The following is an 18,936-nucleotide window of genomic DNA, read 5'->3' on the forward strand; positions in this document are numbered from 1 at the left end:
ATGATCTTCCAATGTAAGTATGCTAAAAATTTAACCATATTAAGTTCCTTATAAATTCCCTTTCTTGTTTACTTTTTTATGTTTCTCTAGAATCTTGTATTTGAAAGTCAAAGTTTCTATTCATCTCTGATCTTTTCATAAACAATGTAAAAACTCCTTAAATTTGTTGAACATTCATTTTTACCCCAAATAATTATATGCAGTTTTTCTGGGTAAGTGCTTCTTGCTTGTAATCATAGCTTCATTACTCTCCAAAATGCCATATTTCAAGTCCTCCCATCCTTTAACATGGAAAGTACTAAATCCTATGCTATCCATATTGTGGCTCCACTATTCTTGAATTGTTTCTTACTGGAAGCTTGAAATATTTTCTCCTTGACCTGGGAGATTAGGATAGTTATTGTTATAGAAAGTGGCTATGTGAAAAAAGATTAATAAAATGGAGGACACATTACATATACACTTACATATATATATATATACATGCATATATGTGTGAGTGTTTATGTATACATATATATATATGTATGCATAAATATATAAATAACATACCTGCACATTCCACCTTTGAAGCAACAAGCAATTGAGTAGTGTTGTCTGTCTGTACACCATTTTCTCCTTAACTGTACAATCCCTTTCATGTATTCCTCTTTCATGTGAGATAATTTTCCCTATTCTCCCTTTTTTTCCAAGGCATTCCTCTTTTTTGTCTATCCTTCCCCCTTCTTTATTTTTATCATTTCAACATAATCATCTCACTTCCCCATCCTTTTTCTAGGTAGAATCCTATCTGTCCAGGTAATTAAAAAGTTCTAAGATTTCCCATGTATCTCTTTTATGTTTACTTTTTAATGCTTCTCTTGAATCGTAAGTTTCAAAGGCACATTTTCTATTCAGGTCTGGTCTTTTCAGGATTATTTGAAAATCCTCTATTTCATTATGTATCCATTTTTCCCTTAAAAAATCATACTCATTTTTGAGGTTTGTAGGTTTTCCTTGGTGATAATCCTAGTTTTTTTGCTTTCTGCAATATCATATTCCAAATCCTCTACTCCTTTACTATGATAGCTGCTACATCTCTTGTTATCTAGACTATGACTTCATGATTTTTTTATTCTTTAGGATAAAGTATTCTCTTTGACCTGGGAGATCTAGAATTTGACCATATTGCTTCTTAACATATTTTCCAGATTAGTTTCTTTTTTATATATTTCACATTTTCTTCTATTTTTTATTTTAGGATTTTATTATTTCTTGATTAGTTTCCATATGTCCAATTTTAATTTTCAAAAATGTATTTTTTCAATGAGTTTTAAAAATTCATTTTCCACTTGCACAATTCTTTTTAAGGAATTATTTTTATCAATCTGTTTTTTTTTTTAATTTGCCATTCCAAGCTGTTAATGGGATTGGGGGGCAGTTTCTAAAGTTTCAATCATTTTCACTGCTATTTTTTTGGGTTAATTCTAGAGATCCAGAACCTTTTTGGTGCTCTCAAGATGGTATGATCTGGAGAGAGATATAGAAATGATTCTCCAAATATGCAGTTTGGTCCTTACTGAGAAAGGGCTTCAGATTCCTTGGTATTGAAATTGGTACTACTTTTCAGAGCTTTTCCTTTTGTGGAATCAGAAATGATTTTTTTTTTCCTTCAGGGTCCTTGATTCCTTGGGACATGCAGTGATCTTGTTATCAAGGAACCTGATCTCTTATGACCAAAATCAGAACTTTTTTCCTTGGATTTCCACCCCCACTTTACTAAAAATTCTTCCCTGTGCTCTTGAATTATGTCCCAGAAGTGGGTATAGTTGATGTAGTCACCAGTGTCTGGTCCTGCATCTAATGCTATCTCAGAGGTCCCCTGTAATCTCTTTCTTCCCAATTACCAGCTTCCTTTACCATCTCGGCCTGGAACTCCCAAAGCTTCTGCTACTTCTGTCACCACCACCTGGTTCCACCATTAATATTTCATCCATGTCAATTATAGACCAACTTCTACTCTCATGTCACAGATATTTTTTTTAACAAGAAAGTGGTGGCTGGAAGAATAATTCACTCTGGCTTTTTGTTGACTTTGCCATTCCAAAATTTGATTTGTGGCATTATTTTAAAGTTATATGTATACATGTATGTATGTATATATATATATATATATATACACACATATATATGTAATTTTTGAGAATATTGGGAGCATTCAGTAAAGTGCTTTCTCTATTTCATCATCTTTTTACCCCTTGAAGCTAAATATGTTGTTGCTTAAATTATTATCATTTATCTTCTCATTTTTAATGTAGATCAGATAGAAATGGTCATAGCATAAGTCCTTATTCTAGAAGTTATCATCATCATTATCATCAGCATTGATCATCAGCAACAGCAATGATCATCATCATTACTATTATCTTGTTTTTATTTTTATTTTGTGTTTAAATAGAAATAGTCTGATGACAAGTTGATGTTTTGCTATTAATCTTATGCTTAGTATTCTATGTAATCATGAACATGTAGATGAAATATTTATTTTTTGTATTTAAATAAAAGTATTTGTTTTGGGATATGTAATCAACTTCTGTAAACTTATTGAAATCATCTTTGAAGCAATCCTGGATAGAAGAAATTATAATTTCAACTGCTTTTGTGAAGTCTACAGTTTGAAAGTTTTTCATGCTATAGAAATATCCAACATGGTCATAACTTTTAAATATTGTAAAGTTTTTTATGTTTGTTATATTCAAGCATTTGTGTGCAATAGTATAAAATTCAATATTAATTTAATTCTTAAGGATATTTTGAGGTCTGTATTTGTCTTATAAGGATTTGCCATTTGCCAATCAATGAAAGTTAGAAATCTTCTGATGTTTGTCTATGTTCCAAATCATATTATTCTAAATTTTCAGTATGTACTACGTGTTTTTTTTTCCAATTTGAAATTATGTATTGTATAGTTCTTACCTTTTTGTACAGTTCTTACCAATACTTTATATTGAATTCTACATCTGGGCTCTTTAAATAATTCATTAATTTTTTTCTGACAGTGATCTTGCTCTGAATTATCATCATAAATTTCTATTTCCCTCAGCCAATTTATATGATTTAACAATTCCTTCAATGTTTGTGTTGTTGTTGTTGTTGTTGACATAATTTTAAGTGATTACATGAAGATCTCACCCATTTAGGGCCTTTTGATTTTATTCTTGAATCTGAGATAATTCATAGATTCTGTATAAGGAGCCTATGAACTACATTGGAATATTTTCAAAAAGCCAATAATATGTACATATTATTAGTATTTTAAGTAAAATTAATGTGTTTCCTGCATAATTTTTCTGCAGGTTTTAGGCCAATTTGTTTTGTGATCAAAGAGTGTCTGTCACACTCTTTTTTGGTGAAGTGTTAACCTTTTAATAGCTATCTTAGGGTGTTAGACACTAAATTTCTATTATAATATGCACTTTTAAAAATAATGTTTTCCATATCTATCTTTTGCAATTATTGTTATTAAAACGGGGCTAGACACTATAAAGGATGTCTATAAATATCTAAATGTATTTTGAAAAGTTATGTTTAGAGAAACAGACAATGAATTTCACATGAATAACATTTAGTTGAAGGGTATGGAAGTGCTGTGCCTTGCCAGGTTTGGGGATAGTGATGAAACAGAGGAATATCAGTTCTGTCTTTGGCATCCTTCATTATGCTTACTTATTTCCAAGAAGGTGTAAAATTTCCTGGAGTACTCATCTTACTGTCCTAATTCATTCCTCTTTTTTCCTATTATTTTATTTTCATTCTGTTCCATCTTCATCCTCCAAACTCTGGCCTGTTCCCCAGAGTACAAGGTATCATAAGGATGATGAGTTAGAAATGAATGAACATGATCATGGTTGGTGGAAGTAGAGGATAATTTCTTCCTCCTTTGAAGGTGGAATCTTGGGATTGCAAGTTAAGCACTATTTAATATTTGTTTTACCTTGATAGTTTTGGGGTTTTGAGGCCTATGCTGCCACCAGGTGGATGGTGATGCTTCATTTACAATCCACATAGCTTGACTTCCCAGAGATGATGAAGTAAATCAAAGAAAATATTATGGCTTTCTAGTCAATTGTACTTAAAAAAAATAAAAATGCAACTCTATCAAAATGACTTAGTAATCATATTAATTGAAATTATGATTTAAAAACATCAGAAAGGAAAACTAAAATAAAAACTTTAATAGCTATTTCACTATTCTTTATTGTCATTTTAATCATTTCCCTTTTATATATCTCTTAAAGATTTTAAAAGAGATGAACCCTTACCTCCTCTAATCAATTTATATGGGGCCCAGAACAGTAGGCTCTCTGTATTTGAATCCCTTCCTATCCTACTCATCTCAGAAAAAATAAACCTTTTCTATTATACACTTATAATACAAGAAAAAAAAAAAAACGTGTTAGGGAAGGGGTTAGAAATTCTCTTTTCTCTCTCTCTCTCTCTCTCTCTCTCTCTCTGTCTGTCTCTTTGTATATATATTTTGTGTGTGTATATGTGTGCATCTATTATCTTAAGGGCTATTTAATTTAAATTTTTTTTGTTGTGCTCATATATATTTTGCCATTTAAACTTTGTCCTAGTAGCTCAACTACTTTTTATTTAAATAATCCCTCTTTTACCTATTTTTCTGTATTGTCATACATGATTTTCTGAAAATATATCATCTGTTATTTTATTTTTTTATCAGTCAATCAACAAATATATATTAAACACCAACTATGTATAAACACACATACTAGGGAATGAGGATATAAAGATAAAAAGAAAAGAGTCCCTACCCTCAACAAAAACCAGGGATAATTCAATCATGAATTTAGATTATTTTTGACTTAAGTATATCCAAGGGATAATGTAATATAACTGAGATATAATGCAATATATGGTATGATATCACTACAGCAAAGATATCACTATCTATTGATATCGAAATATCAATAAAGATAACAAAAAAGAACTAGGTCTTGTTGATCTGTCAAAATCTTTTCATCCATGGTTCAATATTTTAAATTATGTCAATGCTTAATTAAGATGGGAAGTTTATTCTTAGATTTTAGACACTCAGTGTTCACAATTTAAATAGAAAGAAATAAAAATATACGTTGATGTTTATAAAGATTTTGTTCTGCATCATATATATTGTATACTATATGTATAGTATATCTAGACACAATACAGGAGTTTTGAAAATGGCAAAGAGAATGTATGGATTTAATTGAGTTCTCCATAGTGTTCTTTGTAAACAACATTAAATCAAACCCTTCAAAGAATTTTGGAGTGACAGGATCCACAAAAATATGTAGTAAAATAAATTTTCAAGGCAAGACAACTTAGAAGACTTCAGAAAAGTTTTGTCTCACTTGGATAAAAGGGGAGTGCAGCCCAGCACAGGAGGTGTTGGATAAGTCAGCAGGAGATTCTGAGCCACAGAACAGATCAATAACCAAAACCTCATCGTTCTAGCTCAGCAGGCCAACTGTGAGGCCTCCAACTTCAGCACAGCAGGCAATCTACTAGCCTTGGAACCCTGATACAACTGGCATAACTAGGCTAGGCCATCACTGAGCAGCAGACAAGCCATGAGCCCCAGAAGCCCTGGGGCAGAAAGCAAATGACTGGGTTGATGGTTGCCAGTGCAAAAAATTTGGGACAATGTTCCCTGTACTTCAAGATCAGAGCTCAACTTTTAAAATGAACAAAAAAACAAACAAAAAAAAAAGATGTACCAATCATATAAAGCTACTATGATAACAACAAAAAATCAAAATACCAACATAGAAGAGGACAAAAATGTCAAAATGCCTTAATGCAAAGTTCAAAAGAGAAAATGACTTAGTCTCAAGCCCAAAAAGGCTCAAAAAGAATTTTAAAAATCAAGTAAGAGAGGTAGAAGAAAAATTAGAAAAAGTAATAAGAATTATGGAAGAGAATTATGAAAAAAAATAATTTGTAATATGATACACATACACACAAAAAATGATCAGAGTAAACAACTCCTAAAAACAGAATTGGCTGAATGAAAAAAAAATCATGTGAAGAAAACAGCTCCTTTAAAAGTAGAATTTATAATCTATAGGTGCAGAAAAGAGATGAACGAAAAAATTCAAGAGTTTTTTTGGATTCTTTTCAGTTTTCCTTGGAAACAACGAGAAATCAAGTCTCTGAACAGATTCTGGAACAATAGAACCTACAAAGATATTGAAGGGAAAAACATTTCAGCTCAAGATAATTTGGAAGGGTGTCAATAAAGGTCAGTCTGACTTGGTTGAAAAGGTTGTTCAGCACAGGTAGTGTCAGAGAAAGCCAGGAGGAGGGTCTTAGCCAAAGCATAGATCAGCAACTAAGATCCCCTGGTCCTGCCTCAATAGAACAGTTGCACAGTAGACCAGTTATGGAACTTCTACTCCCAAGGTAAAAGCAAAATTGCCAGTCTAGAAAGCAAACAACAACAGACGGGACTAAGCTGGGCTACATCCAGCACTGAAAGCAAATCATCAAATATGAGAGGTCCCTGTGATCAAAGTTAGAACTTGTGTAACAAAGTTAGAAGTGTGTCAAAGCTCAAAGATGAGCAAGAATCATGGGGCAGCTCTCCCTTTGGCCCAGGAGCAGAACTCAATTATAAAAGAAAGGAAATAGCATGTACAGAAGTGTTCATGAAAAGAGGAGAGATTTGATGTTACAAAACTAATAGGTAGGTACTATTATTATAAGAAACAAAAAAGAATGTTAACACATATATAGAAAGCTACTATGATGACAAGGAAGATCAAAACCACCAATTAAAAAAGAGAATAAAATGACTACATGCAAAATCTCAAATAGGGATATGAATTTGTTTCAAGGTCCCCAAAATAGCCTTCTTAAAACAGTGTGAAAAGGATTTTATTTTATTTTATTAGTTAATTAATTAGTTCTTTTTTTTTTTTTTTTTTTGCTGAGGCAATTGGGGTTCAGTGACTTGCCTATGGTCACACATCTAGGAAGTGTTAAATGTTTGAGGCCATATTTTGAACTCAGGTCCTCCTGATCTTAGGGCTGGTGCTCTATCCACTGCACCAACTAGCTGCATCTGTATAAAGAATTTTAAAAGACAAATAAGAGAAATAGAAGAATAATGGGGAAAAAAACCAAGAGGTATGCAAGAGGAAATCAATGGCTTAGAAAAGAAAGGACAAAACTTGACTGAAGAAAACACTTTTAAAAGTAGATTAAATAAAAAACGAGGTACAGGCTCTTTCAGATTATGATGCATCAAAGTTATGTGGAATAAATGGACATGGAAAGAATGAGTGAATCAAACAATGTATCATAGAAATAACAAGTCATTCATCCATAAAAATGATAATAATGTGACAATATATCAAAACTTATGTGAAACAGCCAGAGAAGTCCTTAGGGAAATTTTATATCTCTAAATGTTTACATGAATAAAATAGCAAAAGAGATCAATGAATTGGGCATGCAACTAAAAAATCTAAAAAAAAAAAACAAAAAGCAAATTAAAAAACCAAGACCATTTAAATACAAAATTAGAAATTCTGATATCTATGATAAAATTAAAAGTAAAAAAGCTAATGAACTAACAAGTAAAATTAAAAGTTGGTTTTATGAAAAACAAATAAAATAAACCTTTAGTTAATTTTATTAGAAAAAGCCAAAAAAAAAAGTGTACCAGGTTACCAGTATCAAAAAATGAAACGGTCAATTTAGCACCAATAAGAAGAAATTAAAACAATAATTAGGAACTGTTTTGTCCAACTGTATGCCAACAAATCTGACAATCTAATTGAGGTGGATGAATGTTAACAAAAATATAAATTGCCCAGATTAACATAAGAAAAATAAAATTCTTAAATGAACTGATTTTACAGAAAGAAATTGAACAAGCTATCAATGAACTCCTTAAGAAAAAAATCTCTTATAAAAGGATTTATGAGTGAATTTTGCCAAACTTTTAAAGAAGAATTAATTCCAATTCTATGCAAACTATTTGGAAAATAGGCAAAGAAAGAGTCCTGCAAAATTTCTTTTATGAAACAAAATTGGTGCTGATACCTAAATCAGGAAGAACCAAAACAGAGAGAGAAAATTACAGACCAATGTCACTAATGAATATTGATGCAAAAATCTCAAATAAAATCTTAGCAAAAAGAATAGCAATTATCACCAGGATAGTATACTTTGACTAAGCAGGATTTATAATAGGATTATATGATTGGTTCATTATCAAGAAAACTATTGGAATAATTAGCAGTGTCATTGGAACAGAAAGTTTTTCCAGTAAGATCATAGGTGAAACAAAAATACCCATTATCACCAGTATAATTCAATATTGTACTAGAAATGTTACCTTTAGAAACAAGATGAGAAAAAGAAATTAAAAGAAATTGAATAGGCATTGAGGAAACAAAATTGTCACTTCTTGAAAAAGTTATAATGTTGTAGTTAGACACTCCTAGAAAATCAACTAAAGAAATTCCTTGAAATAATTAACAACTTTGGCAAAAGATATAAAACATATAAATCATCAGCTCTTCTGCATGTTACCTACTAAACTCAAGCAGCAAGAGATAAAAAGGAAATTTCATTTAAGATAACTATAGATAGTTTTAAGTATTTCAAAGTCTACCTGTCAATACAAACCCAAGAATTATAATAAGACAATTTCAAAAGACTTTTTTACACAAATAAAAAAAATTCTAAATAAGTGGGAAAATATCAGTTGCTCATGGGTAGGCTGAGCTAAAATAATAAAAATGACAATTTACCTAAATAAACCTACTTATTCAGTACTAAATCAATCAAATTGCTTAAAAATATTTTACCAAGCTAGAAAAAAAATTCATTTCATTTTAATTCCTTAAAAATTAAAATCATTTTTAATTTAAGAAATGCAAATTAAAGCAAGTTTGTGCTACCATATCACACCTATCAGATTGACCCATAATGAGGAAAGTGATAAATTTAGTAAAGGATGTGGGACAATTGAAGCACTAATGTACTGTGGGAATTGGGAACTGATACATCTATTCTGGAGAACAATTTGGAACTATGCCCAAAGGGCAACCCAATAGTACATATGATTTGACCTAGCAGTACTCGTACTGGGTCTGTATCTCAAAAAGATCATAAAAAGGGAGAAAGATGTACATGAACAAATTTTTATAGTAGCCCTTTTTGTGGTGGCAAAATATTAGAAATTCAGGTAATGCCCTTCAAGTGGGGTATGACTGAACAAGCCCATGATACATGCATGCATTGGAATACTGTTGTGAAGTAAGAAATGATGAATAAGCAGATTTCAGAAAAACCTACAATGACTTGGTCATACTGATGCAAAGTGGAAGGAACAGAACCAAGAAAACAATGTATACAACACTGGCAAAATTGTATGATCAACTGTGATTGACTCAGCTCTTCTCAGTATCAGAATGATACAAGTACAAAAGACTCGAAGGAAAATGTTATCCATAACCAGATGAAGAACTGATAGACTGAATCAGATCAAAGATTTTTTTCTCCATTTATTTTATTCTTTCTCATAACTTTTGATCAGTTTCTTCTTTTATATGTGACTAATATAGAAATAGGTTTTAAATGTTAGCACATTATAAGTTATATAAAACTTTTTCCTATCTTTGTAAGAGGAGAGGGGAAGAGGAAGTGAAGGAGGAAGAAAAATTTAAAACTCAGAATCTTGTAAAAATGAATGTAAAAATTTTATTTTTATGTAACTGTGGAAATAAAATAATATTTAAAAAAGCTAACATCTCTGAGTTGCCCCTTCATACCTATTACATTGATTAATATGACAGAAATGAAAAATGATAGGCATGGGAAAATATGTGGGAAAATTGGGATACTTAATAGAATTGTGAACTCATCAACCATTTTGCAGAGCAATTCAGAACTATGTAGAAATATTTGTCCTTACCACTTAACCCAGAAATAGCACCAACAGATATGTATACCAAAAAGACTTCTATACCCAATAATATTTATAACAATATTTTTCCATGGCTGTGAAAATTAGAAATTGAAAATTGTTCATCAATTTGAGAATTGAAAAACAAGTTGTCATTTATGACTGTGATGGAAAACTATTGAAATAATGAATAGGATGCTTCCAGAAAATCTTAGAAAAAATTTACATTAATTAATGTGAGGTGGACCAAGAAGAACAAGGTGAACATCTTTTGCTGTAACAATAATGACCAACTCTGAATGACTTAACTATTCTCAGTAATACAATAATCTAAAACAATTTCAAAGAGCTCATGGTGAAAAATAGTATTCAAACTTACAAAAAGAATTGGAATCTGAATGCAGATCAAAGCATATTTAAAACTTTTTGGATCTGATTTATTTTAGAATATAATTAATATGGATTTATTTTAGGTTACTGCACATGTATAATCTATATTCAATTCCTTGCCTTCTTTATGAGGACAGAATAGTAGAAGGGATAGAATTTGGAACATCAAACTTAAAATAGATAAATGTATGTCAAGAATTTTAACCTGTAATTTAAAATATTTTTAAAGGGAATTTTTGCTTGATATGGGCAAAACTACTACAAAGATATAGATCAAGGAAATATTTTGTATGTGAAAAATAACATTAAGGCCAATTTTATCTGACTAGAAATGGTGGAGAGAGACAATACATAATAAGGCTTGAAAGACATGTTGAGACAAATTTTAGATATCAAGCATATTAGATTATATTTGATCCTTGAGGTAATAGGAAATCACATTAGTTTATTGAGTAAGGAATTATTATAGTTATACAGGTGCCTTAGGAAAATCACTTTGGCATTATAGAGATATAGTAAATGTATGATTATTGATTGATTTTTGTGTCATAATGGTGCATTGTTTTTACAAAAGCAACCTTGCATTTAGTGCAATTGTAATTATTCTCTCTGGAAAAAGGCATTTTCTATTCATCCAGGATTAGTAAGAACTTAGAGTGGAAAACAATTCCTTCTTCCACCAAATCCTTTTCCTCAAGTAAGCTAGAAAGAATATTTTATAAAATTGAGACTATGTAATTTTGTATCTAAGACACTGGAGCAAAGGGCTTTTGAAATGTTTCACAGTAGAACCTGGAATTTTTTTTTTCTTTTTAGTTAATCATCTACATGAATTTGTCATATCTTCTTTTGGAGGGATTAAGTCTTTTGACATATAACCATGTATTCTTGGCAGAGTGAGAAACACTGAAATAAGGGAACACTATTGCTTGGTGTCTACTTGCAGGTATCTTGAATTAGTTTTGAGACTATCTGATAAGGTCAGGGTGACAGAGGATGGGAGCCAATGATGAAAATTGGACTCAAACAAAACCAATTAGACATTTATTTTAGAGACTAGCTATGAAGCCTGTTGTTTATTCTACAGTAGAAAATAAAAAGGGAGGAAGAGAATATACTACCATTGTTCTTTCTCTAATTTTTCTTTCTACCTTATTATTTTTGCCATGATGATTTTTATTAATAGAGCTCATTTCTTTTCCCTTCAAGATGCTCCAATTGCTCCCAGTGAAATCATTCTTTCTATACCTCAAATGAGCTCTTGATTTTGCTTCCTGTTTCCTTACTACCATTTTTTTCTTTTCTTAATATAGGCTCTCTCTTACACTAACTTTTTAGTCGTTACAGAACTTTTCCTTTTTTTTCCTCCCATGCTTCTTGAAGAATGATACACACATATGTCATAGTGAGATTTTTTAGTACTATATTCATAGTTTTCTAAATTCATCTTTAAAATATCAAGCATTTGTCTTTTTCACTCACTGTCTGGTCTCTCCCAGGGGGGGAAAAGCCTTTATAACAAATAAATAAAAGAAATTCTCACATTAGCCATATCCAAAAATGTGTATTTATTTCCGAGTATTAATCACTTCTCTATTATGAATGCTATCATCACACATCATCAGTCCTCTGTAATCATAGATGATCAGTGTATTGAAGTAGAGTTAAGTCTTTCGAACTAATTTTTTTCAATGTTTTAGGATAAAATTTTCTCCAATTTCTGCTCAGTTTTCTCTGAAACAGTTCGTACAAGTTTTTCTAGATTTCTCTGAAACAAATCTTTTGTGATTAAGTTGGAAAAATATGCCAAAAATGTCTTCCTAATTTAGAAGAAATTCTGTTTAATTAAAAATGAAAAGCAGGATCAAAATTATCCACTAAATTACCATGTTTCTTTTCATGTTGATGAAATTTTTTTTTCAAATTTGGTTAAGAGAAAAACATTTAATTACTCAGGAAATTGCCCTAATGTGAACTTAGCTTTAAAAGCTGATTCTTTCAAACTGGACTAATTAAACTTACTACTTATATCCTTCCTTTACACTCACACCTCAATACAATATACTTCATTGTTCTAAGGCTTAATACTAATTTTGCTCTACTTGAGTTCACTTCAATGCATGGGTTTGTCATTGGATGGGAATAATACGGGAGAAGCAGAGGAAAATGTGAATGGAAAGGAAACAGCAAAACAAAACAGCTATTGACAGCAATCACAGAAATATTTGCATTCTTAGAGGCTTTTTTAAACCCTATTTTAGTTAATCCCAAACTTAGAGCATGATAACTTGTCACTATCCTTTAAAAAAAAAAAGAAAGAAATACATTTGTATTCATAGAATTTATAGATTCAAAGTTACAAAGTGCCTTAGATACCATCCATTTGAACACATTATGTGATAGATGAGGAAACAACCTTAAATCTGTTAAGTGACTTTCCAATATAGGTAGTAAGATATCAAGTGGGGATGCAAGCCAAGGTAGAGAGGTTGCAAATTCAGCATTTTTGGTTTTTGCTGTATCATGTTGTTTCTTATTCCTAAAAATAAAAATTCAGTATAAAACCTGTTAGGTTATTTGATATTGCCTAATTTTATCAATTTATCTTAGTTTGGTAACTTGAATAAATATTTAATTTTGGAAGTTATTTTTCTTCCCCCTTTCATTTTATAATGACAAGATTATATACAAAGGAAACATTAGGTCAAATATAATAATATGTGCATTTTGGAAAAAAAACAACTAAGAATGATCATCTGTTTCAGAAAGATATTGTCATATATTCAGAGAGTTCCCAGAGTGTCCTTCTTAATGCAAGCACAGAACAATTTCTATTTACATTTTAAAAAATTATAATATATAATAAAGGTAAAATAGAACCTTGGTCTTAAAGTAGTAAGAAATAAAATTCATATGCTTCCACTGACGTTATTTGTATATCCATGAGTAAATCACTTAATGTCACTGAACTTTGGTATTCTCCTCTCTACAAAATGAAATAACATTTGAAAAAGTTTGTTAACATCCATTTCACATTATTTTTAGACAAATGAGGTTATATATGTAAAAAGCTTGAAAAACCTAAAACACACCTAGAATATTAAAAAATGAGAAAAAGGTGAAGGAAGGCTTAAAATAACATGACATTGCTCTGTTCAATTACCAGATAGATATGTTATACTAATGTGTCTTAATTTTGAGAGTTTTTGCCATTCCATTTCCTCTTATCTGAAAGGTCTGGAAGGCACTATACAAAGAATTATGTATGCAAAGCCAAAAATTGAAACAATTCTTGCCTTAAATAGGTTGAATCTTATCAGATAACAATCTTGTTGTACTTAAATTGAATATAGTACCCCAGATATGATTTGACCAGGGAAAAGTAGCACTCTCACCTTCCTAATTCTATTCATTAGCCTTTTAGTGAATCCTAAAATTAGGATCCCATATTGCACTGTTGACTCATATTAATCTTGAAGTCCATTGAGATACCCATGTTTTCTCTAGTAAAATTTATTTTCTATGTACCCCTCATGAAGCAATTTTTGTATCCAAATATCAAATTCAGTAAAAATTTATCAGGTTCCTTGGGGGTGCTAGGCACAATACAATGCACTGGGAATATGAAGATAAGGGAATAATAACTTCTTTTTTAAAAATTTATTTAATAGCCTTTTATTTACAGGATATATGCATGGGTAACTTTACAGCATTAACAATTGCCAAACCTCTTGTTCCAATTTTTCACCTCTTACCCCCCCACCCCCTCCCCTAGATGGCAGGATGACCAGTAGATGTTAAATATATAAAAATATAAATTAGATACACAATAAGTATACCTGACCAAAACGTTATTTTCCTGTAGAAAAAGAATCAGACTCTGAAATATTGTACAATTAGCTTGTGAAGGAAATAAAAAATGCAGGTGTGCATAAATAGAGGGATTGGGAATTCAATGTAAAGGTTTTTAGTCGTCTCCCAGAGTTCTTTCTCTGGGCATAGCTGGTTCAGTTCATTACTTCTCCATTGGAAATGATTTGGTTGATCTCGTTGCTGAGGATGGCCTGGTCCATCAGAACCGGTCATCATATAGTATTGTTGTTGAAGTATATAATGATCTCCTGGTCCTGCTCATTTCACTCAGCATCAGTTCGTGTAAGTCTCTCCAGGCCTTTCTGAAATTATCCTGTGGGTCATTCTTTTTTTTTTTTTTTTTTTTATTTAATAGCCTTTTATTTACAGGATATATACATGGGTAACTTTACAGCATTAACAATTGCCAAACCTCTTGTTCCAATTTTTCACCTCTTACCCCCCCACCCCCTCCCCTAGATGCCAGGATGACCAGTAGATGTTAAATATATTAAAATATAAATTAGATACACAATAAGTATACCTGACCAAAACGTTATTTTGCTGTAGAAAAGAATCAGACTCTGAAATATTGTACAATTAGCTTGTGAAGGAAATCAAAATGCAGGTGTGCATAAATATAGGGATTGGGAATTCAATGTAATGGTTTTAGTCATCTCCCAGAGTTCTTTTCTGGGCATAGCTAGTTCAGTTCATTACTGCTCCATTAGAAATGATTTGGTTGATCTCGTTGCTGAGGATGGCCTGATCCATCAGAACTGGTCATCATCTAGTATTGTTATTGAAGTATATAATGATCTCCTGGTCCTGCTCATTTCACTCAGCATCAGTTCATGTAAGTCTCTCCAGGTCTTTCTGAAATCATCCTGTTGGTCATTTCTTACAGAACAGTAATATTCCATAATATTCATATACCACAATTTATTCAGCCATTCTCCAACTGATGGACATCCACTCAGTTTACAGTTTTTAGCCACTACAAAAAGGGCTGCCACAAACATTTGTGCACATACAGGTCACTTTCCCTTCTTTAGTATCTCTTTGGGATATAATCCCAGTAGTAACACTGCTGGGTCAAAGGGTATGCACAGTTTGATAACTTTTTGAGCATAGTTCCAAACTACTCTCCAGAATGGTTGGATTCGTTCACAACTCCACCAACAATGCATCAATGTCCCAGTTTTCCCGCATCCCCTCCAACAACCATCATTATTTTTTCCTGTCATCTTAGCCAATCTGACAGGTGTGTGGTGGTATCTTAGAGTTGTCTTAATTTGCATTTCTCTGATTAATAATGACTTGGAGCATCTTTTCATATGACTAGAAATAGTTTCAATTTCTTCATCTGAGAATTGTCTGTTCATATCCTTTGACCATTTTTCAATTGGAGAATGGCTTGATTTTTTATAAATTAGAGTTAATTCTCTATATATTTTGGAAATAAGGCCTTTATCAGAACCTTTGACTGTAAAAATATATTCCCAGTTTATTGCTTCCCTTCTAATCTGGTCTGCATTAGTTTTGTTTGTACAAAACTTTTCAGTTTGGTATAATCGAAATTTTCTATTTTGTGATCAGTAATGATCTCTAGTTCTGCTTTGGTCATAAAGACCTTCCTCTTCCACAGGTCTGAGAGGTAAACTATCCTGTGTTCCTCTAATTTATTAATAATTTCATTCTTTATGCCTACGTCATGAACCCATTTTGACCTTATCTTGGTGTACAGTGTTAAGTATGGATCAATGCCTAGTTTCTGCCATATTAGTTTCCAATTTTCCCAGCAATTTTTATCAAACAGTAAGTTCTTATCCCAAAAGCTGGGATCTTTGGGTTTGTCAAAGACTAGGTTGCTATATTTGTTGACTGTTTTATCCCTTGAACCTAATCTATTCCACTGATCAACTAATCTATTCCTTAGCCAATACCAAATAGTTTTGGTAACTGCTGCTTTATAATATAATTTTAGATCTGGTACAGCTAAGCCACCTTCATTTGATTTTTTTTTTCATTAGGGGATAATAACTTCTTAGGGAAAGCATTGTAAATAAATACAAGTATACATAGAGAATGAATATGAAACACATTTTGAGGGGAAAACTTTACAACCAGCAACTGGAAATTCCAGAAGGGTTTTTCAGAGGTAAGAACTAAGCCATGTTTTTAAGAAGAATAGAGATTCTAAAAGTTGGGGAGGGAGAAAAATATTGCAGAAACAGGCAACATGTTAAAAAAGAAGGGGAGATGGAATGTCAAATATGGCAACAGGTAACTGATTTTAGGTCAACGTGGCTGGAGCTTATAATGCAATAGAGGACTGACAGTCTAGAAAGAATGGTACCTATCATATTGTGGTATTTTCAAATGTCAGCTAGAGGAGTATAGATTTCATGTTTGATGTAAGAAGGAGCCACTGAAAATTCTTAAGCAAGGGAGAGTTATTGTCAGATCTTCACTTTAGCAATATCAGTTTTGTAGCTGCCTGTAAGATAAATCATAAAGGTGACATACTGAAAGCAGGGAGACAAATTAAGGGATTATGTCAATGATTTAGTCATAAATCAAGTTAGTAATCAAATTTATGAGAGCTGATGGGGTTATTGAGAAAGACAATAGGGAGAAAATAGGAGAGACACTAAGACACTCCCTGGATCAAATTGATCATCCATGAATGAAAAGAGCTTAAAAGAAGAGAGTGGTTAATAATGTGAACAACATGCAGAAAAATCAGAAAGGATGAAGATCAGCATTTATTTTTAGTTTTGCTTTTAGATTATTATTAACCTTAGAAGAGTAATTTCAATTAAGAAGTGAATGAATGAATAAATAAATAAATAAATAAAAATCTCATAGCTCACTTAGCATATGACAATGTGCTAAACTTTGGGGTTTAAATATAAGAAATATGGTTCATAGTTCCCAACCTCAAGGAATTTATGGTCTAATAGGGGAAAAATTCATAAAAGAAATTAAAAATAAAAGAAAATTCACAAAAGAAAAAGAAAAAAGAACACCAAATATGGTGTTAGAAAGTTTAAAGGAGGAAGAAATCCAGGTACATGTACTACATAGTTTGGTAAGGGTTAGGAAGTGACATAATGGATTGCTTCTAAGGGATATAAAGTCAAAGTTCACTTATCAAAGCCCATGGTTTCAGGCAACAGAGTATGAATTTCTGTGGGAAAAAAAAGAAGGGCTGAGGACTGGTAGCATGGTATGAAAATAGCAAGGAAGTTGTGAGGTCAGAAGCCAGATAACAAATGGAGAAATGAATGAGAAATAAAGAAATAGAGAGATCAAGTATAAGCAGACTTCTTAGAGGTGAGAGCAGTGAAAGGAAGGAAAGTTTTAGGATGTTACTTTTAGGGTGTAGCAAGATTGTGAAAGTTTTTTAGTTTTAGTTTTTTATGATGTTGTTAAAGAATAATAGATCTAGGCACTTTTGTAGATAAATAGGAAAGAAACCAATGAATAGACAGAGACTGAAAATACTAATAAAGGAAAGGTGATCAAAGGGAAAATGAGATAATTGGGGAGGAGATCAGAAACAAAACTTTGATAATCAGAAAGACTATTTTTTTCATCTGAGATTGAAATTAAAGAGGAAAGGTTGAAAGAAGGTGTTCATAAATTTTGAGGTGGAGATCTTGGACAAGATAAAATTGTTTAAAAAAGGCCTCCAGAAAATTTTCTCAGTATGTGTGAAGCTAAATTCTCTCTCTATTAAAAGGGAGAGGGAAGGGAATGGCATGAAAGCCTGAGGACTTTTGAAATAGATACTCTAGGATGTACAATAGGGAATCAATCTGGGAAGAATAAAACAGTTAAGTGTGCAATAGTGAGGGTCTCTTTGCTAGATTAATGCATCCAATCCACAAAGTTGTGTTACTTCCTCCAGTGGTCACTTAGCAATTTGTGAATGGTACCATGGAGAGGAGATTGTGTGGGTAACCAAGGGTTAGATATGAGAATTGATAGAATTCTGGAAAAAGTGATCAAATTTAATAGCACAGAATTACATTTGTGAGAACTGAATGGAAGACCAGGACAAACTTGGACTATCAAATTGGAGAGAGTTTGAGTGACTAGTAAATCTAAAAACTGAAAATTTACATGTTTTTCAAATGATATTAATTCTTTTTATAGCTATTGGTGGAGGTGTGGGATATTTAGTATTTGATGCAAATCTGAATTGAGTCTCTACTTTCTACAAATCTAGACTGCTATTTCCTTAACATCCAGTCCCCATGACTTCTCTTAATAGTCCATAAGCATGAAGATGCATAGATGTGAGTGACTGGAGGTTTCATTGAGATTTAAGAATAATACTGAGTGTTGCAATCCTATAGTCTTCTTTCACTTTCCTCTTTCTCAGACCTCTTATATCATCATGCTTATTCTATCTCCACAAGTAATCTTATCTACACATACCTATTTCCATTCATATAACTATTACTCCAAGTCAAGTCTTGATGTTTTGGATGGATTAAGACAATAACTTCCTTATGTTCTCCCTCACTCTAGTTTGTCCCCCTCTCTAATCTATCATGTGTACACTTACCCTGAGTTTTCCTCAAGTACATCTGAATTGTTGTTTTCTTATTCAAAATGCTCCAGTGGCTCTCTCTTATGACTAGTCTTACCTCTGGTACTCTCACTGACTTTTCCACCACAACCTAATTTTAGCTTACCTTTTCTAAACTTGTTGCACATTA

The sequence above is a fragment of the Sarcophilus harrisii genome, chromosome 5 (genome assembly GCF_902635505.1).
Source record: "Sarcophilus harrisii chromosome 5, mSarHar1.11, whole genome shotgun sequence".
In the NCBI taxonomy this organism is placed as follows: domain Eukaryota; kingdom Metazoa; phylum Chordata; class Mammalia; order Dasyuromorphia; family Dasyuridae; genus Sarcophilus; species Sarcophilus harrisii.